At 41.7% G+C, this 26,883-nt stretch overlaps 1 protein-coding gene and 1 long non-coding RNA gene across 4 annotated transcripts in view; one reads left to right on the top strand and one right to left on the bottom strand.

Moving 5' to 3' along the window:
• LOC132712491 (uncharacterized) overlaps window positions 1-8,077 on the top strand; it is a 60,966-nt gene extending 52,889 nt beyond the window's left edge. For both annotated transcript variants that reach the window (XR_015729242.1, XR_015729243.1), the window contains exons 3-4: window positions 6,919-6,991; window positions 7,832-8,077. This is a non-coding gene — a long non-coding RNA (uncharacterized LOC132712491). The remainder of the gene's footprint in view (window positions 1-6,918; window positions 6,992-7,831) is intronic.
• The window catches only part of SLC2A9 (solute carrier family 2 member 9), a 119,445-nt gene that overhangs the window by 53,477 nt on the left and 39,085 nt on the right, over window positions 1-26,883 (bottom strand). The window lies entirely within an intron of this gene.

The following is a 26,883-nucleotide window of genomic DNA, read 5'->3' as shown; positions in this document are numbered from 1 at the left end:
GGAGGGATGGGGGGAGAAAGGGGGAAAATTGGTTTTTGCAAAACTTTTTCAATAAAAAAAAAAGTGTGAGGACCTGTCAAAAATTACTTTTTCAGCTCTCTGAGTAGTCCATATGCACATAGGGACTACCCAGAGGGCTGAAAAATGTGATTTCTGACAGGTCCTTGCACTTTTGACCAGTCATCATTTATGCCCATTGCAGCATTCTTAATTAAATTAATTAAATAAAAATGACCTGCTGGAGCAGTCGGAGGCAGTCCAAGGTGGGCGTTTGGGCCAGCTGCAGGGCAAGGTGATAAAACCGGGGTAGGTAGGCCGCTGCTGCCCAGGTGGGAGGCAGGTGCAGGCCTACAGGGCTGGCTGCAGGGTGAAGCGATCGGAAGGGATAGATCCAGCGAGGCGCTTGGATCGGGTGGCCACCAAGGCGCTTGGATCGGGTAGCGTCTCCATCCAAGCGTCTTGGCTTGCCACCCACCCAGCAGGACTATCCTGCGGCCGCCTCCCACCCACGCGGCACCAGCCTACCCTACCCCATCCAGTCACTGGGGGAGACGCACAACTTTTCTCCACCCGGAACACTGGCCGCCCAGGCTGCAGCTGATGCTCCGCATCGTAATGGGCTCCAGGAGGAGGAGGGGCGCCGTCTGCCCCATTGCAAAGCTCAGTAAGAGCAACTAGAGCCGGTGCATGCGCAATGTGGGGGAGAAAGAGAGATGAAGGAGAGAAAGAGAGATGAAGGAGAGAAAGAGAGGGAGGGAGAAAGAAAGAGATGAAAGAGATGAAAGAGACACACAGAGATACCTGTTTAAAAGTAAATACTGGGAGCCACAAAACCTGGCTGGGAGTAAGTGATATGGAGTTGGCATGCCCACCCAGGTTTAAGGTTGTGTTTAAGTGTTTACATGTGTTTAAGGTTGAGTGTTTAAAGTTGCAGACCCCTGACCTACCCCATCCAATTGCTTCACACTGCAGCCAGCCCTGTAGGCCTGCACCTGGCTTCCACCTGGGCAGAAGCAGCCTACCTAACCCAGTTGTATCACCTTGCCCTGCAGCCGGCCCGAATGCCTGCCTCTGACCACTCCAGCAGGTCGTTTTTATTTAATTAATTTAATTAAGAATGCTGCAATGGGGCAGGCGAGCCAGCAATTTAACAAATGGTTCGTGTGCTGCCAATAAATAGTGGTGCGGAGGGGCGAGGCAAGGGGCGGGGCGAACTAGCAATTTAACAAATGGTTCGGCCGAACCACCTAGAACTGGCAGAATCCCACCACTGCCAATATCCCTTATTAATCAGGACGCTAAGATTTTTACAGCAATATTGGCAAATAGATTGAATATATTTATAGAGAATTATATTAAAAATGACCAGTGTGGATTTATAAGAGGTAGGCAAATGTCAGATATAATAAGAAAGTTAGTAAAGAAGGGATTCCTTAATATAAAAAAAATCAAAAATTGAATGCAGGTGTATTAGCATTAGATGCATTTAAGGCCTTTGATTGTGTGGAATGGTCTACATTGAAGATATTAATAGAGAAGTTAGGTTTTGGAAAAAAAATTAGACAAGTGATAAATCAATTATATTCAAAGAATAAAGCAAGTATAGCTTTATTCTCTGATGGTGGTGTTACAGAGAAAATAACCTTAAACCGGGGAACGAGACAGGGTTCCCTTTATCCCCAGTTTTATTTGCATTATTGATGGAAGTTTTGGCAACTGCAATTAGGGAAGATTCACTGATTGAAGGAATTGGTATACAGGACTTCCAGGTGGCTCCGCAGGACTTCGCTGACGTCCCTCCGTGGGCGTCCGATCCCCGGTCTCGTAAAAGCCCCAGAACAGCCGAAAAACAGCTGTCTGGGGCTTGAAAACCCTCTCCCCGGGCAAAGGGGAGAGAGAAGAGCCGGCAGGCGGAGGTAGAGCCCCCCAAGTGCCTTAGGAGAAATCCTGGGGCGCGAAGGGCGAGGGCTCCCTAGAAGCCTGCCAATCTGCTCCGGACCGGGGAAGACTCCGCTAATTAGCGGGCTAGAAGCCGCGACCATTTCTGCTGACAACAAATGAGGGATTTTTAACATCTTTAATTGCTGCAGGCAGAACAAGCCAGGAGAAGTCAGACTGCAAGTATTCACACTTAACTCCAAAGCTTTGCCTCCTTCGGAAGTAACAAGTTAGCAATTTGCATCAAAATGGCAATTGAAACCTGAAAGGGAGGGGCGGAGAAAGGGAAGGTTACAGAGAGTTTCGTTTCCCTGGCAGCCTCTTGCCTGGAAAGAATTGCTGTGCCGAGAGAAGGAGGATTTGAAACATTAATTTACGATTGGGAAAATTATTGGACTTTGATGAACTTTTCTTTTTGACTTCTGAATAAAATATAATGATTAATTTAAACTGAAAATGGCCTCAAAATCTGTAAAGACTGTTCCTATTATAGGAACTGGGAGTGCTGGAAGCTCCCCAGCTCATACCCCTAGATTGCAAGCCTCTGCCCCTCTAACAGACCCACAGACTTTAACGTTTGAGATGATACAAGAAGCCCTACATGCTACACAAAATAAAAATTGCTACTGTGATTAATTAAAAAAATTAATGAAACCAATGAAAAAATTAATGAAACTAATCAAAAAATACAGGCTGTTTCAGATGAGATTTTAATTCGGAACCAGCAGATTAGAGAGGATATTCTATTGGCATTTAAATGTTTGGCAGGTGACATTGAAATGGTGGATGATAAAGTTGAAGAAAAGAGTTGAGGGACATTTGGCACGAAAGAAACCCAGAAGAAAAAGATTTTATTTTATTTTCGGATAGACATCAATCTTTTTCAAGGATTGATTTTATATTAATTACTAATGATTTATTATCTAGGGTGAAGAACACGAAGATCTGTTCAAGAACATTGACAGACCATAGTCCAGTCTGGATGGAATTGGAGTATGGGAAAGGGCCTAGGAGGTCCTGGAGGTTAAATGATAATCTGTTTAGATACGAAGAAAATGTAAAAGAGTGTAAAAAATTTATGAAAGAGTTTTTTGTTATGAATATGCAAAAGGGTACATCTATGGAAATGGTATGGGATGCAAGTAAAGCCTACATGCGAGGAATTTTGATATATTTGAATAATAAACATAGAAAGAAATGGGGGGGCAAAAAGAAAATAATTAGAAGAGGAGATTAATAAACAGGAACAGGCTTTAATAGCCAACCCAACAGATAAGAAAATTAAAGAGGCAATTAATTTACTGAAGGGTCAGTTTAATATGTTAATAGCAGATCAAGTGGCAACCAATTTACAATATGCAAAACATAATACTTTTTGTAATGCCAATAAACCAGGTAGGTGGTTGGCATATGTGTTAAGGAAAAAGCAGAAAGCAAGGACAATAGAGAAAATAAAATACAAGGGTAAGGAGGTTTATGAGCAGGAATTGATTAAAAAAGCCTTTTTAGAGTTTTATTCAAGGCTGTATACTGGTGATAAAATTCAAGATATAGATATAGATAGATATCTGCAAAAAGAGAATATTTGTATAACTTCAAAAGAGCAGAGGGATAGCTTAAATCAATTGATAACTTCCGAGGAAATTATGTTTGCAATTAAGCAGTTGAAAGTGGGTAAAGCTCCTGGAACAGATGGTTTGACAGCTATTTATTTATTTATTTATTTATTTTATTTTTATTTTTTAATTTGATTTATATGCCACCCTTCTCCGGAGACTCAGGGCGGCTTACAATGCGTTAAGCAATAGCCTTCATTCTTTTGTATATTTTATACAAAGTTAGCTTATTGCCCCCACAAACTGGGTCCTCATTTCACCTACCTTAGAAAGGATGGAAAGCTGAGTCAACCTTGAGCCTTGGAGAGATTCGAACCAGCAGAAATTGCAGGCAGCTGTGTTAATGACAGGGTGCACTAAACCACTGTACTATCAAGGCTCTTTTTCCTGTAAACTTATTATAAAAGTTTACAGGAGGAAATGGTGGAATCACTGAAGGAATTATTCAATAATATACAACAGGGAGGAGAGGTACCTCCAAGTTGGAAGACAGCATTTATATCGCCGATCCCAAAAGATGGGCAAGACTATACAGACCCTAAAAACTATAGGCTGATTTCACTTTTAAATATAGACTATAAGATTTTTGCTAAAATTTTAGCAAACAGATTAATGACAGTTATGCAGCAAATGATTCATCATGATCAAACTGGTTTTATAAATGGAAAACAAATGAAAAGTAATGTAAGGCAAATTGTTAACTTATTAGAGTATTTGGGAAGGAACAACCAGGTCCCCACAGTGCTAGTTTTTCTGGATGCCGAAAAAGCTTTTGACAGATTGAACTGGCAATTCTTATTAAAATTAATAGAAAGGATGCAATTTGGAGAACATTTTATACAATCTATTAAGGCAATATATCAAAAACAAACAGCACAAATAATAATCAATGGTGGTTTAACAGATAATTTTAATATAGAAAAAGGAACAAGGCAAGGCTGTCCTTTGTCTCTGTTATTGTTTATTTTGACGCTGGAAATTTTATTAAATAAAATACATGGGACTGATATAATAAAGGGAATCAGAATTAGACGGCATGAATATAAGTTACGATCATTTGCGGATGACCTGGTGGTTACCTTAGCCCAACCAGTACAATCGATTACAGCCTTGATGGATATAATCTGCTCATATGGACAAGTATCTGGTTTTAAAATAAATACAGCTAAAACAAAGATAATAGCTAAAAACATGGACAGAAGCCAGAAAGAAGAGATAGAAAGGTTAACAGGATTTGAAATAGTTAAGAAGGTTAAATATTTAGGGGTTTATATTATGACCGCAAATATGAAATTATATCAACATAATTATGAACCGTTATGGCAAAAAATACAGAAAGAGATGGAAAATTGGAAGAAATTGCAACTATCTGCTGGGTAGGATAGCTGCTGTAAAAATGAACATCTTACCAAGATTCTTATTTCTTTTTCAAATGATACCCATACTTAAAAAAGATGAAAATTTGAAGGAATGGCAGAAGGGCATAAACAAGTTTGTGTGGGCAGGGAAGAAACCACGAGTTAATCAAAAGACACCCGAGAAAGAGGTGGTCTTAAAATGCCCAATTTAAGATGTATTATGAAGCTGCTACCCTCTCAGCAATTACAGATTGGATAAATTTAATGGAGGAAGAGATACTGAATATTGAAGGATACGGTCTGGTCTACGGCTGGCATGCTTACCTATTGTATGACAAGAAAGTAGATAAGACTTTTAAAAGTCATATATTAAGAAATGCTCTACTGCGTGTCTGGAAAAAGTATAAATATAAACTAAAGGATAAGTTACCAATATGGACAGCACCCAGACACGCGATAGAGAATATAAATTTGGAGCAAAAGCAAGATAAGTTTACATATAAGGAACTCCTTTATAAGGAAGGAGTCAGATTACAATTAAAATCTATGGAGCAATCAAGAGAAGAAGGAATTATTAAGACTTGGTTTCAATATGGTCAGCTACAGGCCAGATGGAGAGAGGATCAAAAAACTGGTATTATGCAGCAGGATGAGAATTTGATAAAGCAAATAAGAGATAAAGGTCAAATGCATATTAAAAGGTTGTATAATGTATTAGTGGAAATAGATTCGGAAACAGAGCTAGTCAAGGATTGTATGATAAAATGGGCACAAAACATAGGTGAACCAATAATGTTGGATACATGGGAAAAGATATGGGTTAGAAATGTAAGATTCACACAAGCTCAAAATTTAAGAGAGAACTTTTATAAAATGTTTTATAGATGGCATTTAGACCCCAAAAAACTAGCTTGCATGTATCCAAATTTACAACCCAAGTGTTGGCGATGTGAGTGTGAAGATGCTACATATTTTCATATATGGTGGACATGTAAAAAAAATAAGGCTTTTTGGATTAAAATATGGTGGATTATTCAAAATATTTTAAGGAAAAAAATTAAATTTACACCACAGTTTTTTTTGTTGGGAATAGTCACGGATTGTACTGTAATAGAGACTAAGTTGGTTTTGAATTTAATAACAGCTGCTAGGTTACTGGTGGCACAGTACTGGAAGAAGGAAGATCCACCTACCATTGAGGAATGGACATTAAAAGTTGTGCATCTGGCTGAGATGGCAAAAATTTCATCATATCTTAAAGATCATTCAAATGAAAGATATATATCAGAATGGAGAAGATGGATTGATTATATGCAAAAAAAGTACCCGAACAAGAAGATTTATATAGCTTATGAATGAAATATTTTTAAGTAGTTTATGTTTATAGTTTTTGAGCTATAAGGAGTTAAAGATCTAGGGAGAATATGAATGCAATAATTTGTTAGCATATTTTAGCTTTATGTTTGTGAATGCTATACCCTATGCCTGTTCTGGGAAGTCTAGGGAGGGGGGTGGGGGGGGAAGGGGGGAGGGGGAAAGGATGGGGGGGGAAATGTTTGTATTTCTTATAAAACTTTTTAATAAAAAAAAGGAATTGGTATACAGAAGAAAACTAAAATAAATTTATTTGCAGATGACACATTATTAACATTTCAAAATCCCGTAGTTAATATAGAGAGGATATATTTACATCTGAATGAATTTGGGAAATATAGTGGATTACAAATAAATTGGGAAAAATCAGAAATGATGTTTATATAACCATAGTAAAGAAGAAGTAGATGCATTGAAAGGAAAATATAAATTAAAAATAGTAGATAGTGTTAAATATTTAGGTATTGATATCCCAAAAGATATTCAAAAATTAAAGAAAATAAATTATGAAAAGCTAAAGAAAGATATAATAGATAAAATAGATAAATATTGAGAAAGTAAAATTATCATGGTTTGGAAGAATTGCAATGATAAAAATGAAAGTTTTACTAAAAATTATTTTTTTGTTTTAGATGATACCAATTAAATTTTCAGATCAAGAATTAAAGCAAATACAGAGGTTGCTGGAGGTGCATTGTAATGGAGGTAAGAGAGCAAGAATAAGTAAAGCACTGTGGTATGAACCATTAAAAAAGGGTGTGCTGGGTCTTCCAAATGTTAGAAATTATTGGGTAGCTAATCAATTAAAGGTGGTCCAAGATATTATAGCAATAATATCTATATGGAGGGATATAGAGTTGAAAGAATTAAGGGAAATAGATGATCCTATAGAAACATATCGGTTTAAAAAAGATATTTTAAAAATTGCTGGGAGGATTCAAAATCCCTTTTTAAAAAATTTGATAGAATTATGGAATAAATGGAGATACTGGCTAATGCCAGGAATTTCTCCTTTAACACCGGTGGTGGAAATGGAGAAATTCCCTAAGACGGAATTGAAAGAATGGATTAGTAAACTAAAAGAAAATCAGATATATAAATGGGAAGACTGGAAGAACAAGATAAAGAATATAACACAACTAAAGAATGTTTTAGCAGATATTAAATTAAATTGGTTGAATTTAATACAATTAGAGAAATGGATAAAAGTGGAAGAAAGATTTGAGGAGAAATATAGACAGTTAACATGATTAAATGATTATAAAAGAATGTGAGGTGAATGAAGAATTCCCTCTACATGGGCCTGCCCCTGAGATGCACCCGGAGACTCCAGCTGATCCAGAATGCAGCTGCACGGGTTGTTATGGGAGCCCCTCGTTACTCCCATATAACACCCCTCCTGCGTGAGCTGCACTGGTTACCAGTGGTTCTCCGGGTCCGCTTCAAGGTGCTAGTCCTCACCTATAAGGCCCTTCATGACTTAGGTCCAGGATATTTGCATGACCTTCTCCTGCCTGCCTCTCACCGTCCTGTTCGCTCACATAGGGCCGCTCTCCTCAGGGTTCCGACGGCGAGCCAATGTCACCTTGCTGTGCCCAGGGGTAGGGCGTTCTCTGTGGGTGCTCCCACCCTCAGGAATGAATTACCTACTGAGCTCCGGATGATTCCTGATCTCCGCTCCTTCCGTCGGGACTTGAAGACTTGGCTTTTCAAACAAATAGGCTGAGACTGATTCCGGGCTTTATTATTTACTACTAATTAATTATTTGGATTAAATTATTGATTATGTGATTTTATTGTGCTTATTTCTTAACTTGTGTTCGCCGCCCTGAGTCCTTCGGGAGAATGGCGGCATATAAATACATGTAATAAATAAATAAATAAATAAATAAATATATAGGTAAAGGAAGAATTGGGAAAATATATAGAAGATTAACTGAATTAGAAGAGCAGGCAAAAGGTTTAAAATTAATTTGGGAATCAGATTTAGGAGAAATAAATGACAATGGTTGGAAAAATATTTGGAATAGAAGAGTATATAAGAATATGCCAGTTAGAGTTAAGGAAAATGGATATAAGTGATATAGAGGTGGTACCTAACACCATGTAAACTAAATCAAATAGATGGCAAATATACAAATATTTGCTGGAGGTGCAAGAAAGAGGTTGGAACATATAAAATACATGTGGTGGGATTGTGACAGTGCACAAAAATATGGGACATGGTGTTTAGAGAAATTAGAGCAATTTTGAATGTAAATTTAGATATGTCACCGAGAATTGCATTATTGTTGCTGGTGGAACAACGGGATATAAATGAAACAAAAAAAGAAATGATTGTAAATTTGATAATGGCAGCTAGATTAGTGATGGCTAAATATTGGGGATGAAATTGGGATATTCAAAGAAATGAATGGTATAATGAAATTTGGAGTATGGCAACAAATGATAAATTAACAACAGAACAACAAAAAAGGGATGATTAAAGCAAACAATTATAATGAAATATGGGGGGATTTTATAAAATCAGTGTTGTTGGAAGGCAAACCTACTCAAGAACATATGCTGTTTTGGAGGGGATAAGGGCACAATTAAAATATATTATACATCTTTTAGCTGTTATAGAAGAAGAAATATAAGGGGGGGAAATGGTCTCTGGGCGTGGGAGTACACTGTATTATTTGTGTTTTTTTCTTTTCTTTTTTTTTGCATTTAGATGTATATGTATATGTTTGTATTGTTTGTATTATTATTTTTAAAAAAAGATGAATTATGGATTATCATGCATAAGCGGGGAACAAATAAGATAGCTATTCAATATTCCAAAGATAGTAATTCTAGATTCACAGTCTTCTGATTTTCCATTTATGAACTGCCATACAACAGAAAAATTAAAGTATATTTATAGCTTACAGCTATAGCATATTATATTATTAGAAACAGATAAGACTAATTGTATATGCTCAAAGGTTGGGGAACAAAAAAGGTGAACTAGAAGTAATAGTACACGAGGGTAGGTATGACATATTTGCCATTACAGAAACCTGATGGGATGAAACCCATGACTGGAATGTACTGATGGACGGATATAAATTGTTCAAAAGAAACAGATCAGCAAAAAGAGGAGGTGAAGTTGCACTATATGTGAGAAATCACTACGTATCTACAGAAATGCACATGATCAAAGATAAAACCCCTCCAAAATGTATACGGGTCAATAGAAAAGGGGAAAAAAATGACATTCCCATAGTTGTATATTATATTATATTATATATAATCCCAACCAATCAGAAGAAATAGATGAACTTTTTGACAACTAGTTAACAAATGTAGGAAGCATACCACAGTAGTAATGGGGAACTTTAACTATCCAGATATCAACTGGGAGACTAACTCTGCAGCGAGTGGGAGATCAAACAGATTCCTAACCAACCCAGCCGACAACTTTATCATCCAAAAGGTAGAGGAGGGAACTAGAAGTAAAGCTATACTGGACCTAATTCTTACTAACAGAGAAGAAGTGATAGAGGGAGTTGAAGTTGCTGGAATCTTGGGTGAAAGTGACCACATCATACTGGAATTCAATATAATGCAAACACAAATAATAGAAAATAATCCAACCAGTATCTTAAACTTTAAAAGAGCTGATTTTACCAAACTCAGAGAGAGCGTAGGAAAGATTCCATGAATGGAAATCTTAAAGGGGAAAACAACTCAAGAAGAATGGGAAATTCTGAAAAATGTGATCATAAAAGCCCATTCCAGCACAATACCACTGAAAAAAGAAAACAAGAAATTCAAGAAGCCAGCACAGCTGCACAAAGATCTCTCTGACAAATTGAAAGACAAAAAGGACAAGCACAAAAAATGGAAAGAGGGACACATAACTAAGGCTGATTATCAGCAGATAGCCAGAACATGCAAAGATGAAGTCGGGAAAGCAAAGGCTCAGAATGAACTAAGGCTTGCTACAAAAGTCAAAGATAATTTAAAACATTTCTTTCAACATATTAAGAACAAGAAAAGTCAAGGAAACAGTAGGTCCACAAAGGAGAGAAAATAGCAAGGAAGTAACTGGCAGTAGAGAGAAAGCAGAGCTGCTTAACTCACTCTTTGTATCAGTCTTCACACAAAAAAGAAATTATAGCCTAACATACCAAAAAAACCTATTGTAAAAGACAAACTAGCAATAAAAATTAAAGTAAGCAAGAAAATGGTAAGACAACACCTATCTGACCTTGACAAATATAAATCACCAGGACCTGACAAATTACATCCCAGAGTTCTGAAGGAGCTGGCAGATGTTATCTCAGAACCATTGTACTGTGTCTTTCAAAAAATCCTGGAGGAGTTTGGAAGAAGCACCGACTCAAATGGGATTATAAAATACCGCTATGGCTGGATCTTGGTCATATTATTTGGAATACAAATATAATGTCACTCGGGGGGGTTTTATACAAAGAGGTTCTTTTTACAGATGCGGGCAGATGGCAGTGGAAGACATTACAGACACTGTTGGACGAAGGGATTAACTTAATTTGGTTACAGTATAATCAACTTCAACTGAGATGGAAAGAGGACCAAAAAACTGGTATTATGTTGCATGAGGAAGAATTGGTTAGATTTATAAAAGAGAAAGGTCCAATGCATATTAAAAGGCTTTACAATGTCTTGTTAGAAAGGGATTCAGAAACTGAATTGGTTAAAGAACTGTATGATTAAGTGGGCACAAAATTTTGAAGAACCAGTGATGTTGGAAACATGGGAAAAAATTTGGGTTCAAAACGTTAAATTTACACAGAATTTGAGGGAAAATTTCTATAAAATGTTTTATAGATGGCATTTAGATCCTAAGAAATTGTCATGCATGTACCCTAATGTTCAGCCAAAATGTTGGAGATGTGATTGTTTAGATGCTACATATTATCATGTTTGGTGGACTTGTAAGGAAGTTAAGGCTTTTTGGATAAAAATTTGGTGGGTTATGCAGAATGTTTTGAAGAAAAAAATTCAATTTTCTTCACAATTGTTTTTACTGGGTATAGTTAAGGGTTTTACATTGGGTGAAACAAAGTTGATATTGTATATTTATTTTATTTTATTTTATTTTGAATTTGTATACCGCCCTTCTCCCTGAGGACTCAGGGCGGTGAACAGCCAAGTAAAAACATCAAGTACAAATATTAAAATACAGTTAAAATATATATATATAAATTTGGCCCCATTAATTAAAAACAATAAACAAAACACTTAAAAACACTTAAAAAATTAGGCCAGCCCGGCTTGCTGGAAAAGGAAGGTTTTAAGGGCACGGCGGAAGGCATTGAGGTCTTGGATTCTCCTTATCTCTGGAGGCAATTGATTCCAGAGGGTAGGTGCCCCCACAGAGAAGGCCCTCCCCCTGGGGGTCACCAGCCTGCACTGTTTGGCTGATGGCACCCCGAGGAGGCCCTCTCTGTGGGAGCGCACGGGTCGATGGGAGGTCGTCGGTGGCAGCAGGCGGTCTCGAAGATAGCTAGGCCCTATGCCATGAAGCGCTTTAAAGGTGATAACCAACACCTTGAAGCGCACCCGGAAGACCACTGGGAGCCAGTGCAGCTCGCGCAGGAGCGGTGTTACATGGGAGCGCCATGCTGCTCCCGTCACTACCCGCGCTGCTGCGTTCTGGACCCGTTGGAGCCTCCGGGTGCTCCTCAAGGGGAGCCCCATGTAGAGAGTGTTGCAATAGTCAAGGCGAGAGGTGACAAGGGCATGAGTGACTGTGCACAGGGAATCCCGATCAAGAAAGGGCCGCAACTGTCGGATCAGGCGAACCTGACAAAAGGTCCCCCTGGTTACAGCCGTCAGATGTTCCTCCAAGGACAGCTGCCTATCCAGGAGGACTCCCAGATTGCGAGCCCTCTCTGTGGGGGCCAACGACTCGCCCCCAATAGTCAGTGATGGAGTCAACTGACTATATCGGGATGCCGGGAGCCACAGCCACTCAGTCTTGGAAGGGTTGAGCCTGAGCCTGTTCCTCCTCATCCAGATCCGCACAGCCTCCAGGCACTGGGAAATCACTTCAAGGGCATCGTTGGGGTGGCCTGGGATGGAGATGTACAGCTGGGTGTCATCAGCGTACTGGTGGTATCTCACCCCAAAGCCACGGATGATCTCGCCCAGCGGCTTCACATAAATGTTGAACAGGAGGGGCGAGAGGACCGACCCCTGAGGCACTCCACATATAAGAGGCCTTGAGGTCGACCTCTGCCCCCCTGCCAACACGAACTGCGACCGGTCGGAGAGAAAGGAGGAGAACCACCATAATACGGTGCCCCCCATCCCCAACTCTTCCAACCGGTGCAGCATGATACCATGGTCGATGGTTTCAAAAGCCGCTGAGAGGTCTAACAGGACCAGAACAGAGGAACAACCCCTGTCCCGAGCCCTCCAGAGATCATCAACCAACGCGACCAATGCCGTTTCCGTGCTGTGTCCAGGCCTGAAACCCGACTGGAACGGATCTAGATAGGATGTTTCCTCCAAGAATTGTGGAAACTGTCGCGCGACCACACTCTCAACAACCTTCGCCAGGAAGCGAAGGTTGGAGACAGGACGATAGTTGGCCAATATTGCCGGATCCAGGGACGGCTTCTTGAGGAGAGGCCTCACCACCGCTTCATTCAAGGCGGCAGGGAAGTGACCCTCACTCAATGAAGCGTTGATAACACCCTGGAGCCAGCCTCGTGTAACCTCCCGGGAGGCCAGTACCAACCAGGAGGGACACGGGTCCAGTAAACATGTGGCCGCACTAAGTCTCCCCAAAATCCTGTCCACATCATCCGGAGTCACAGCATCAAACTCCTCCCAGGTAACATTCTCAAGACTATTCCTCGTCACCCTGCCCTGATCTACCCAGTCAGAGTCCAAATCCCCCCGGATCTGAGCGATTTTGTCATACAGGTATTGTCCGAAATCCTCCGCCCTGCCTTCCAAGGGATCCTCCCGCGCTCCCGGATGGAGCAGGGAGCGGGTTACCCTGAACAGGGCGGCCGGACGATTCCCTGATGACGCAATAGAGGCGGAAAAGTAGTTAAACTTTGCCGTCTTTATCGCCACTAGGTAGGTCTTAATATGCGACCTTACCAGTGTTCGGTCAGATTCAGCGAGACTGGCCCTCCAACCGCTCTCTAGGCGTCTTTTCTGGTGTTTCATCTCCCTCAGCTCCTCGGTGAACCAAGGAGCCGCGAGGGATCGACACCGGGTCAGAGGCCGCAAAGGCACGACTCGATCCAAGGCCCCACCAGCTGCCCGATCCCAGGCAGCTACCAGGTCCTTGGCCGAGTCGTGTGCCAGATCTTCAGGAATTGGCCCAAGCTCCGTCTGGAACCTATCAGGATCCATCAGCCGCCTGGGGCGGATCCATCTAATTGGGTCCGCCTCCCTGCGGCGGGGTGTAGCGGTTCGAAGGTCCAGACGAAGGAGTGAGTGATCTGACCATGACAAGGGTTTCATGTCTATATCCCCTATAATAAGACCACTCAACCACTGGCCAGAGACAAAAATCAGGTCCAGCGTGTGTCCCCCCCTGTGAGTGGGGCCATGAACTAACTGGGTCAGGTCCATGGCCGTCATGGAAGCCATGAACTCCCGAGCCATCTCCAACGTTTCACCAATGGACGGCAGATTGAAATCACCCATGACCATAAGTCTGGGTGTATCAACTGCCACCATGGCTATCACATCGAGTAGCTCGGGCAGGGCCGTTGTCACACGGCAGGGAGCCAGGTACGTAAGCAGCAAGCCCATCTGAACCCCATGACCCCATCTCACAAAGAGGGACTCACATCCGGCAATCTGTGGCACAGTGGTTTCCCTCGGACCCAGACCTTCGTTAATAATAACCGCCACCCCCCCGCCCCTCCCCTGGGCCCTCGACTGATGGAATGCTCTGAAGCCTGGTGGGCACATCTCAACCAGAGGGACCCCTGCCTCCGGGCCCAACCAGGTCTCCGTAATACCCGCCAGGTCTGCTCCCCCCTCTTGAATAAGATCGTAAATGAGGGGGGCCTTATTTACCACAGACCTGGCATTGCACAGCATCAGCCAGAGGCCCAGGTCCTGAGTATCTGAGCTGCCTAGTATCCGAGGGGAGCCTTGAGGACCGGGGCGCGCAATCGCTCTCAAGTAGCGAGTGCGTACCCCCCGGCACAAGATAAGGTCCTCTGCTCCCGCCATATCTGCCCCTCCCATCCACCGTGCTGATGACATCCCCAATCCCTCATCCTGCGCCCTCCAAACCGTTACCCTGTGCCGGGCTGGGCCCTGACCTAGGTGGATTACCCCCCCCCATCCCCTTTGGTCGCCCTCCCAGTTCCCCTTAAAAGATTATTAAAAACCCTAATTAAAAAACCCCTATATGATAACAGCAGCGAGATTATTGATAGGTAAATACTGGAAAAATGAAGCTTTGCCCACTATCGAGGAATGGACTTTGAAGATGGCCAGCTTTGCAGAGATGGCGAAGATTTCAGCATACTTAAAAGATTGTTCACAAGAGACTTATGAATGGGAATGGAAAAAGTGGATAGATTATGTGCAGAACAAATATCAAACCAGGAAGTATCAAATAGCTTTTAATTGAAAATGTTATATTAAGATAGAAATATTTTAACTTAGTGAAGATGAAAAATTATATGGGGGATGGAGGGGTTCAAGTTTTATATAAAGGGGTTTTTTTTAGGATGTGAGCATATTCTGTGGAAGTCCGGGGGGAGGGGAGGGTTAGGGAGGGTTAGGGAGGATGAGGTTGGGGAGTTTGGGGTGGGTTGAGGGGGGGGAAACGGGGTGAAAATGTAATTATAAAACTTTTGCAATAAAAAAAAAAAATCCTGGAGCACCAGCAAAGTACCTGAGGATTGGAAAAGGGCTGATGTGGTTCCCATCTTCAAAAAAGGAAAAAAATCAGACCCAGGAAACTACAGACTAATCAGTCTAATATCAATATCTGGGAAGATCCTGGAAAAGATAATAATAAAAAAAAAACAGATCTGCGAATAACTAGAAGCAATATATAGCCATCACACATTTGTTAAAAACAAATAATGCCAAACCAATCTTATTTCATTTTTTGATAAAATGACTAATTTAGTAGACCAGTGAAAAACTGTGGACATAATATACTTAGATTTCAATAAGGCATTTGACAAAGTAGACATCAATCTACTACTTGGTAAGCTAGAAAAATGTGGAATAGACAACATCACCACCAGATGGATTTGTAACTGGCTGATAAACCGTACTCAATGAGTAGTCCTTAATGGTACTATATCCATATGGACAGAGGTAAGCAGGGCTCCGTGTTAGGCCCAGTACTCTTCAATATCTTGAACTCATCAAATTTGCAGATGATACTACACTAGCAGGAATAGCCAACACCCCAGAAGATCCAAAAAGATCTTGACAAACTTGAACAATGGGCCCTAACCAACAAAATGAATTTCAATGTGGAGAAAAGTTTTACAATTAGGCAGGAAAAATCAAAGGTATAAGTACAGATTAGGCGATACCTGGCTCAAAAACAGTAATTGTGAGACAGACCTTGGAATCCTAGTGGATTGATAACTTGAATATGAGGCAGCAGTGTGCGGCAGCAGCCAAAAAAGCTAATACAGTCCTGGGTTGTATAAACAGAGGCATAAAATCAAGAACACATGAAGTACTAGTGCCGCTTTATAAAACCCTAATAAGATCACACCTGGAATACTGCAACCAATTTTGGTCACCATACTACAAAAAAGATGTTGAGACTTTGGAAAAAGTTCACAGAAGAGCAACTAAGATGATCAAAGGCCTGGAGACTAAACCATATGAAGAACGGCTACAGGTTTTGGGTTTGGCTAGTCTAAAGAAAAGAAGAATTAGGGGTGACTTGATAGCAGTATTCTAGTATTTGAGGAGCTGCCAGAAAGAAGAGGGGGTCAAATTATTCTCCAAAGCATCAGAGGGCAGGACAAGAAACAATGGTTGGAAACTAATCAAAGAGATAAGCAACCTGGAGTTAAGGAAAAACTTCCTAACGGTGAGGACAATTAACCAGTGGAACAGCATGTCTTCAGAAATTGTAGGTGCTCTATCACTGGAAGTTTTTAAGAAGAGACTAGACAGTTACTTATCTGAAATGATATAGGTTCTCCTGCTTGAGCAGGGGGCTTGACTAGAAGATCTTGAAAGTCCCTTCGAGCTCTATTCTATTCAGTATATATTACATTTAATATATTAGAACCGTATACCTTGTGTAATAAAACAACCTTGTGTATATATATAAATAAACATTCAGCCTCTTGATCTGAGGTTTCTACCATAACTTAATTGTAATCCTTTCACACCTTACAAAACATTAAAATAAAATTAAAACAGGAAATACTAATGCAATAATGGTTCAATGTCTATTTATATGTAATATCTCTATTGTAGAGGCATGCAGTTGTGTAGCATGCAGTTCCTCTACATTAGGCAAGGATTTTTCTAGAGGCAAACTCCTAGATAGGTCATGTGATCACTATATATATTAAGGGCTGCTAATCAGGGGCCCTGTGCTAATTAGTGAAGAAGGCAGTGCTTGGAAAAAGGCTGATCAAATGCTGATTGTTTGTGTTGCGACTTGATGTGGGCAGAAAGGGTCATACTGGGTAGCATCCATGCATCCAACTGTTCAGGTTAAAGCAGGGGTGAAATCCAGCAGATTCTGGAGAATCAGTAGCAGAAATTTTGAGCAGTTCGGCGAACCAGTAGCAGAAATTTTGAGTAGTTCAGAGAACTGACAAATACCACCTCTGGCTGGTCCCAGAGTGGGAAGGGAATGGGGATTTTGCAGTATTCTTCCCCTGGAGTGGGGTGGGAATTGAGATTTTGCAGTATCCTTCCCCTGCCATGCCCACCAAGCCACACTTTTACACCACAGAACTGGTAGTAAAAAATTTGGATTTCACCACTGGGTGAACCACTACTTTATCTTCTACTAGTTTTTAATTAATTACTCATAATTTTATATATCTTCCATTTCCTATATAATTCTGCATGTAAATGGCATCTTTTAATTGAGGGCCCAGTGATTGCTCTATTCTTTGAATGCTCAGTAAACAAACCTACTGCAGATTTCTAGTAGCTTTGGTTCCTTATAAGTAAGGTTAGATCTTTCCACAACATGATTTAACTTTTTAGGGCATATAAGGACATACTTTCTATGACATACTTTCATTAAAGAAAAAAACATTTTTTCTTTATTCAAACTGCTAAAAGCTTGTCCATCTTTTTCAATGTACTTTTTACAGACTGATACGTATACTGGGCAATGTAAAAGCTGATGCAATCCATAATGATGATTATAAAGACATTTGCATAACAGGAATTTGCTAATATCTATCCTTAAACATTGCTGAAGCTATAATTTGCATTCTTTAAACTGAATGCTTGTCAGATTTTGTTCAAGATTATATACTTTCTGCAAGATGACACCATAAGGTTTCTATTTCTCCTACCACCCAAATCATAAAACAACTGCAACTCCTTTCATTCCAATGAAAATGTATTTAATTACAGTCAAGACTAACAAGATAAAAATACAGAAACAACAAGCAAATACAACATAATGTAAAAGTTGACTTAAAAACAGAGAAAGAGAAAACTGAAAAAGATGCAATAAAGCATAAAAGGAATAGAATAAAAAAATTAAAAAGACTTAGTGACATTACATGAAGATTTTGGCATTTTATGCCTTTTTGTGGAAATCACTGCAGATAGGACCAGCAATTATATTGATGAATGTAGGATTCCAGTCTATATGAGTAGGAAACTAACAATCATGAGCCGTTGACTGCAGTTCAGCAGTTCAAATCTCACCAGCTCAAGGTTGACTCAGCATTCCATCCTTCCGAGGTGCATAAAATGGGGGCTCAGATTATTGGGGGCAATGTTGACTCTGTAAACCACTTAGAGAGGGCTGTAAAGCACTGTGAAGTGGTATGTCAAACCCTGAAGCCTGGAGTTTGCCATGCCAGGGCAGGACGGAGCACTGGTGATGGGGGGGGGGGTGTCAGAAACATGGAAACTTTAGTGACGGAGCAGAATAGGTAGTACTTGGCTCAAACCAGTAACTGACAGGAGGATTCAACTGGAAGCATCGCAGCGAGACAGTCGGGGAATTAGCGGGCTCTGATGAGCTCCGCGAAAACCCGGACTGACGAACCACTGCCGAGGGGTCTTCAGACCAGAACCATCCTGTAGGGACAGGGAAGAAGGAGAGGCACCTCGGAAGACCAAGAGGAACAGGCAAGTTCCTCGAAGGTCAGAGGAAATTCTCTCCGATTCGGCGGTGGGGGCGGCAGCCATTGCGGCTATCAAGAAGCTGTGGCGGGACTTCCGGTTTGCTGGCCACCGGCGAAGACGGTCTCTTCTTAAGGACCACCAGCCCCACCGTCTGTAGAGCCACTTCGACATCGAGAAGCGGCTTGAAAACTCCAAAATCCGAAGGATTGCAGGAGGAGAGAAGGCAAGGTACTGGTTAAGCCCCTGTGAGCCCCCAGAGAATCGCTGCTGGGGAGGAAACAGGCGCGGCTCCCTTTCAACTTGCCAGACTCCGGACGGCGTGGGACGATTCTGCTTCCTGCAGAACAAGCCGGCTGCTGCAAACACTTTAATTGAATGAAACCAACCTTAACAAACAGCGGAAATATCAACTTGAACCCCCAAACTTGGAAATCGCAAGTATTAATGCTTTGGTGACTTTTTAACTTAAGAGAAAACATGATCGAGTGAAACTGATTTGAAAAAAAATGGCGCCCAGCAGCAGAGTTAACGAGCTAGTGAAAGTGATTCTGTGAAGCTACTTTGATCTGTTACAAAGTTACTCTGCCTGTAATACAGAGGAACAGCAGAAGAGGAAAAAACTTTTTCGTTAAAATCTGAGTCTGCTTTAGTCTAGTTTTTTTTTATTAAACCTGGGGGACTTTTTTAGAAGTCTTTGTGGAGGTGGAAAAGGAAAAAGGATTTCCCTCTTCAGAAAAACTAACCTACGTGGCAGGATGGCTTCAAAGAAGCAGGAAGGAAAGGCAGCAGGGGGGGGATCCCCCACACACAAACATGAATCACAGCCTCCTTCCGCCCAACAGACTCAGAAAAAAGAATTTGATTTTGAAAATTTAAAAGAATTTATCTCTCAGGCTTTGGATGATAAATTTCAAAAATCTCAACAGGAAATAGATGATAAACTTCAAAAATCTCAACAGGAAATTATACAGGAAATTAATGAAATCAAAGATATGGTGAAACAGGATTATGGCAAGGTGACTAAAAAAATATCGGATGTGGCGTCTGGCCTTGCAGAATTTATTATTAAAGTGGACTCCAAAGTGGAAGAATTCAAATCAGAAGTCAATGTTAAGATTAAGGACAATGATTATAAAATTTCTGGTGTTGATGATAAAATGCAGAGAGTTGAAAATGAAATTATAATGATGCAATTCAGGGCTATGGAATTCGCTATAAGGCTTCGAGGAATCAGAGAGGATGACAGACAGGATTTGAGACAGATTTGTGCTGAGGCTTTGGCAGTGTTATTAAAAATTAATCCTGATGTGGTTTTTTATAAAATAGACAAAATTTACAGAGTCAACTCTTGGGTGGCCAGACAAAGACAATTGCCTAGAGATGTGGTGATATATTTTACAGACAGAGCAATAAGAAATGATATCCTGCAAAAATCTTTTCTCTCCTCTGTGCAAGTGTGGGGGGGCTCAAATTGGAGTTTACAAAGAATTGCCACTCAAAATGTTGAAAGCTAGAAAAGATTTTGGCTTTCTAGTAAATGAACTGAGAAAACAAGAGATACCATTCCGGTGGGATGCCCCAACTGGTATAATTTTGAAATATAATGGAGAAAGACATCGCTTGAATACGGTGGAGAAGGCGGAGCATTTTTATTCTACTGTTCTCAAAGAGAGATCACCATCTCCACGTACATCCACAGTGCTGGAGATTAAGGAGAGTGATAAGAAGCAACTCCAGCAAGAGTTGCAAGAACAGGCTAAGCAGGTGGAGCCAGAGGAAATGCAGGGTGCTGTAGGAGGTTCTCTGGAGGAGTACCTGATAGAATCTTCTCCAATTTTGGACCCGGCTCGGATGGTTGAAGTCAAGGACCAGCGTATAACTCGTGCAAAATCTAAGCAACTTAAAGAAATGCAACAACAGGAAAGACAATACAAAAAGGGAGCTAAGAGTACTACACAAGAGTCTGAAGCCATGGGGGGAGCAAAACCGAAGATCTCGGAGGGTCTTCGGCTATTCTGCTCGGCGCTTCAAAAAGATAAAGATGACAATTAAGTGCTTATCGTGGAATGTGAATGGGTTGAATTCATTACAGAAAAGGAAGAAACTATTTGCATATTTGAGACAATTTAATAATGATATAATTTGTCTACAAGAAACTCATATTAGAACTCAAGATCAAAAATACTTGATAAATTCTAAATTAGGAACACATTTCATAGCTTCAACTTTGCAAAAAAAGAATGGTGTGGTTATTTATGTAAACAAAAGATTGACAGCTAAAATTATAGAAGCAGATAAAGATGGTAGGTTTATAGCAATTGAATTGCTTACAGTAAATGGCCAAATTCTTTTGATTGGAATTTATGCTCCCAACCAACAACAGGATCATTTCTATAAAATGTTACACACTAAAATACTGCAATGGGACTATAGATCTATTTTAATTATGGGAGATTGGAATGGTGTAATTGATTCTAAATTAGATAAAAAGAGTTTGGCGAAATCTAGGATTAGACTACCACAGACTTTTTTTGATATGAAAGAAGATTTGGAATTAAAAGATATTTGGAGAATACACAACCCAAAAGAATTGGACTATACTTTTTTTTCCGATAGACATAGATCCTTCTCTAGGATTGACTTTATTTTGTTGTCAGATGATCTACTTGTTAAGACAAAAAGAACAAAGATTTTTCCAAGAACTTTGACCGACCATAGCCCAGTATGGATAGAAATTGAGATGGGTAAAATCGAGAGACGATCATGGAGATTAAATGAAAACTTGTTTAGATATGAAAAAAATATAACAGAACTTAAGAAGCAGTTGAAAGAATTTTTTGAAATGAACTTGAATAAGGGTACCCCAGTTGAAATTGTGTGGGATGCGAGCAGAATTTAAAGGGACAAAAACCCGAAAAGAAGATTGACTCTTGAATAAAATTACTTGGAAAACTAGAAGAAGTAACCCCAAAATTGGCTAAGGATTGGAAAGAAAATAAATAGATCCTTTTTTTTTTTTAATATTAAGGAAAATAAAAGAATTGGACAATAAGCCCTGCTGTCAGATCCCTAAAAGTGATACTGCCATTCAAGTGAAGGAAGGGGGGACTTGGATGGCCTGTGTCATCAGATATTTTACAACCTATATCCTGGCACCAAGGAAGCCTGAGATTCCCTTTACCTGCAGGAATTTATATGATAGCCATGTGGGTTGTCTCACTTTAAAGGGAAGTGGTGGCAATGCATGTGTGTTCGGGTTCTCAAAGGAAATAGTAAAGAAAACATCTTCACACTTGTGTATTGGCTGAAATCCGCATTCTGACCTAAAGGGAGGGGTCTCTACCACTTTTATCCTACTGCTTTGCCTAAGGGCATTCAGATTGTGCTTTAACTGGATGGTTTTCACTTCTGCTTAATAAAAGAATCCTTTTGAACAACTACGTTTCAAGAGTTCGTACTTTCTTAAATTGGAAGGAGAGGTGATCCTTACAGAAAGCACAATCTGCAAAACGGTCAACCCAGAGAAGCAATCTTTGCTCTACTGAGGGGACCTTGCAAACCATGTCTGAACAAAGCAGAGAGCTGGGAGAAACCGATTGCTGGGGAGAGACAGCAACCGCCACCCAGTCGGATGCCTGCCTCGTGCGACCCATCGGAAAGGATGAGGTAACCCTGGAGAATCCTGAAAAGCCCCGCTGGTCAATTGGCATTGGGAAGAAAAATGGCTGGGATGAGAGAACCAGAGGAGTCACCCTCAACCGTGGCAACCGAAAACCGGGGTGGAAACTGGAACTAGAAGCCCTTGCTGACCAGGGGGGGCTGACCGAAGCACCCCTGAGGGAGGACTATCTGAAGAGGCATATAACCCAATTGGTGATGGAGACTTTGGAAAATCTTAACATCCGAAGGGAGCCAGGACAACAACCAAAGAAAGGGCAGCAGTCATGGATGATGCCAGGGGAGGCACCCCCCTCCTGGAGGCCGCCTATCGAGCAGATGGTGCAGCAGCTACAGGAGAAGACCCAGCAAACCCTCCCCCCCAGGCAGCACGCACACGGGTGCCCATTCCCAACCAACCCCGGGCTCCTCAGCTGGAAAGAGAAACTCCCCCTCTTGGGGTGAAGTTTGATGGGAATCCGCAACAATTAGGATTCTTTGTGGCACATGTGCTCACCTACATGCAAGAGTATGGGCATGATTTCCAAACCCAAGGCTCCCGAGTGCGAGTTGTGACCCTAGCCCTAGAGGGTGCCGCAGCCAGATGGATGGTGACCCTACATAATGCCAACGCACCAGAACTGCGGAATTTCGACCATTTCATGATGGCCCTGCGACGTCGGTTCGAGGACCCACTGGCAGATCGCAAAGCACGTGACCGCATTAAGGTGGTGAGGCAGGGGCGACGGCCAGTAGCAGAGTATACTGAAGAATTCCGGGACCTCGCGTGTCGTGTGCACTGGCTGGAAGATATTTTGGTGAGCTGTTTCAAGGATGGACTGAGTAATGATCTATACAATGCCTGCGTGGCCCGAGGGGCACCGAATGACCTACATGAATGGTATGTCACCGCCGAAGAAGCTGAGATTGATATGGCCAGAAACCAGTATCGAGCGGGGCGAGCATGGAAGAAATCCTCACCCCAATGGAAGTAAGAGCCCCACAAACCACAAACCGCATTCTCCCCGAGATCTTCAGCCTGTTTCAAGTGTGGAAAAGAAGGGCACCGAGCTGCAGAGTGTCGTTCGCAAACACCCGCCCGGAACCACCCACCGGGGAGGGTCCTGGAAAACCGGGTCGGCATGGGAAGGAGACTGCCCTGAGGAGCAGGGAGACCATAGAAGTCCCATCCTCTCCCCTCTTTGGGGAAGAAACCCTGGCATCTGAACAGGAGGAATCACACTCGTTCGGAAGCGATCCAGATGATGAGCCACTGGTAAGCAAACCAATTAAACCGCTTACCCTCCCCTTAAGACTATTTATCCCAAACCAGGACAGGGAGATAAGTATCCCCACCCTAGTGGATTCGGGGTGCACCCGTTGTTTGATCAGCCCAACCTTAGTAGGGAAGTTAGGGATTAACGTAAGAAAGCTGAAAACCCCCATTGCTTTCTGCCAACTAGATGGGTCAATAGCAGGAGGGGAGGCATTGGAAGCCACAAGGAAAGGCTTACCTTTATAGTGGCACCTGGCATGGAATGGCCATTGGTTCTGGGCCTTGCGTGGCTAAAAAGATGGAACCCACAAATCAATTGGAAACAAGGCATCATAAAATTTCAGAGGAAGGTGACTTTTGCTGAGTATCCACATAAAGGACTTGAGGGGGCAGAGAATCGAGAAACAGCCATGCCTGGTCATGCCACACCAACTGAGGGCATACCCATAGAATACAAGGATTTAGCTGAGGTTTTTAGCGAAAAAGCCTCAGATGAGCTCCCCCCCCACCGTGCCACTGACTGTGCAATAGAAATCTTACCCGACGCAAAACTCCCTAAACCCAAGATGTACAGCATGTCACCGAGGGAGTTGGAAGAGCTGAGAACATTAATTGAGAAAAACCTAGCAAGGGGTTTCATCGAGCCAGCCCGACCAAAAATTGCAGCCCCAGTATTGTTTAGAGAGAAAAAAGATGGTTCAAAACGCTTATGCGTTGACTACCGGAACATTAATACTATCAGTGTGCAGAACGTGTATCCTCTCCCCCTTATGAAAGATATGTTAGCACACCTCGCTAAAGGGAAAAATTTTTCGAAGCTGGACTTAAGGGAGGCTTACTACCGTGTCAGAATTAAGGAAGGGGATGAGTGGAAAACGGCATTTAACACCCCCCTCGGCTGCTACCAATTCAAGGTGCTCCCCTTTGGGTTACAAGGAGCCCCTGCAGTGTTTATGCAGTTAATAAATGAAGTGCTGCATCAGCATTTATATAAGGGGGTTCTGGTCTATTTGGACGACATTTTAATCTATACCGAGACCAAAGCAGAACATGTAAAACTAGTCAGGGCAGTTTTAAACAAACTCCGCTCTGCCAAACTTTACGCCAAACTTTCCAAATGTGAATTCCATCAAGAGAAAATTGACTATTTGGGATACCGCATTTCACACCAAGGGGTTGAGATGGATCCTCTAAAAGTGCAGGCTGTACTTGATTGGGACCCTCCACGCACACGTAAACAGTTACAGAGCTTCCTGGGGTTTGCTAACTTTTACCGCCAGTTTATCCCTGCATTCGCTCAGATTGCCCTCCCCATCACCAAGCTCTTAAAAACAAAGGGGGAGGACAACCCTAAACCAAAGCAACCATTGAACTGGACTATGGAATGCCAGGCAGCATTTGAAAAACTTAAACGGCTGTTCTCAGCAGAACCAATTCTAAAACACCCGGACACGGAGAAACCATTTGTCATACAAGCAGATGCCAGCGATGTGGCAATAGGAGCGGTCCTGCTTCAGAAGAATGAGCAAGACCAACTACAACCCTGCGCTTACAAATCCAAAAAGTTGAATGAGACTGAGCAAAGGTGGGCTATTTGGGAGAAAGAGGCGTATGCAGTTCGTTGGGCATTGTTAACCTGGCGGCACTTCCTAGAAGGCAGTAAGACCCCTTTTGAAGTCTGGACTGATCATAAAAATCTAGAAGCCCTAAAGACCCCAAGGAAACTCTCCCCAAAACAAGTACGATGGGCTCAGTACTTTAAACGGTTTGATTTTACTCTAAAATACCTCCCGGGGGGGAAAAACTTTCTGGCGGATGCGCTATCCAGAAAACCGCAATACATTCGTGCAAGGTCAGACGTAATCAAACCTATAGTACAAAACAGTCAACTAGCCGCTAAAGTAGTCACCAGATCCCAGAAAAAACAAGAAACAGTGACAGACAATGACATCACCCAAAATTTTAAACAAGCATTGGCCACTGATGAATGGTTTTTGAACAACAAATCCAGCTGTCTGATGAAAGAAGACTTGGCTTGGGTGGGGGGGAAGTTGTATGTCCCTGCAAGCCAAAGACTATGCTTAATGGTACGGTGCCATGACTCCAAATTAGCTGGACATTTTGGGTTTGTGAAAACTTTACACCTGATTAAAAGACAATTTTGGTGGCCATCACTAAAAAAGGACATAGAAAGCTATGTAGCTAGCTGCCCCATTTGTGCAGCAGCAAAAAGACGCCAGGGGAAATCCCCAGGTCTATTGCAGAAGGTAGCTGAACCTGCAGCGCCTTGGAGAGAGATTGCTATGGATTTCATCGTGGAATTGCCAAACAGTGAGGGAAATACTGTTATTTGGGTTGTGACAGACCTATTTTCAAAACAGGCACATTTTATACCCTGCCAAAAGATCCCAACTGCTAAAAGTTTAGCCAAATTATTCCTAATACACATTTATCGACTTCATGGTGCTCCACAAAGGATCATATCCGACAGAGGGGCTCAATTCACCTCCAACTTTTGGAGGGCGTTTTTGGGCTTACTTGGTACTGGCCAGGGGTTGAGCACCTCTTTTCATCCGTGTACTAATGGAAATTCTGAAATTTTGAACTCGGTACTAGAACAATATTTAAGATGTTTCATTAATTTTCAACAGGATAACTGGACCAAACTTTTGCTTTTTGCTGAAGTTGCGTTTAATAATGCTGTACATTCAAGCACTGGTTTTACCCCTTTTAGAGTACCAACAGGCCAGGATTTCAGCCCCATGCCTGAACTACCCACAGAAGAACCCACCATCCCCTCACTTAAGGAGTGGATGGATAATTTGCGAAACACGTGGCCAGTGGTTAGATTAGCCTTACAGGAAGCTAGAGAAGCTTTTAAGATTCAAGCTGACAAGAAAAGGATGGAACCCAAACCTTTTCATATTGGAGACAGAGTATACTTATCTACAAAATTCTTGAAATCATTACAACCATCAAAGAAACTAGGGCCAAAGTTCGTTGGACCTTTCCCCATCACTAGAATCATCAATCCAGTAGCAGTTGAACTACTTCTTCCAAAGACATCCAGGCAGATCCACCCAGTATTCCATATCAGTTTACTCAAACGAGAACTAACCTCATCCCTCAGACCACCTGCATCTACACCATCTGTTCCCATCATGATTGAAGGTGAACAACACTTTGAAATCAAGGAAATCCTTGATTCTAGGATCCACAGAGGGAAAGTCCAATACTTAGTTGCTTGGAAACATTTACCATCAGCACACAATGAATGGGTCGCTAAACACCACGTTAGGGCTCCAATCTTACTGAGAAAATTTCACTCCCAATACCCTAACAAACCTTGTTGATCTAC

This window comes from Pantherophis guttatus, chromosome 8, assembly GCF_059756535.1.
Source record: "Pantherophis guttatus breed Tessera chromosome 8, ASM5975653v1, whole genome shotgun sequence".
Lineage (NCBI taxonomy): Eukaryota > Metazoa > Chordata > Lepidosauria > Squamata > Colubridae > Pantherophis > Pantherophis guttatus.
Note: the sequence above shows the minus strand (reverse complement) of the source record. Positions and strands in the feature narration are given on the sequence as shown.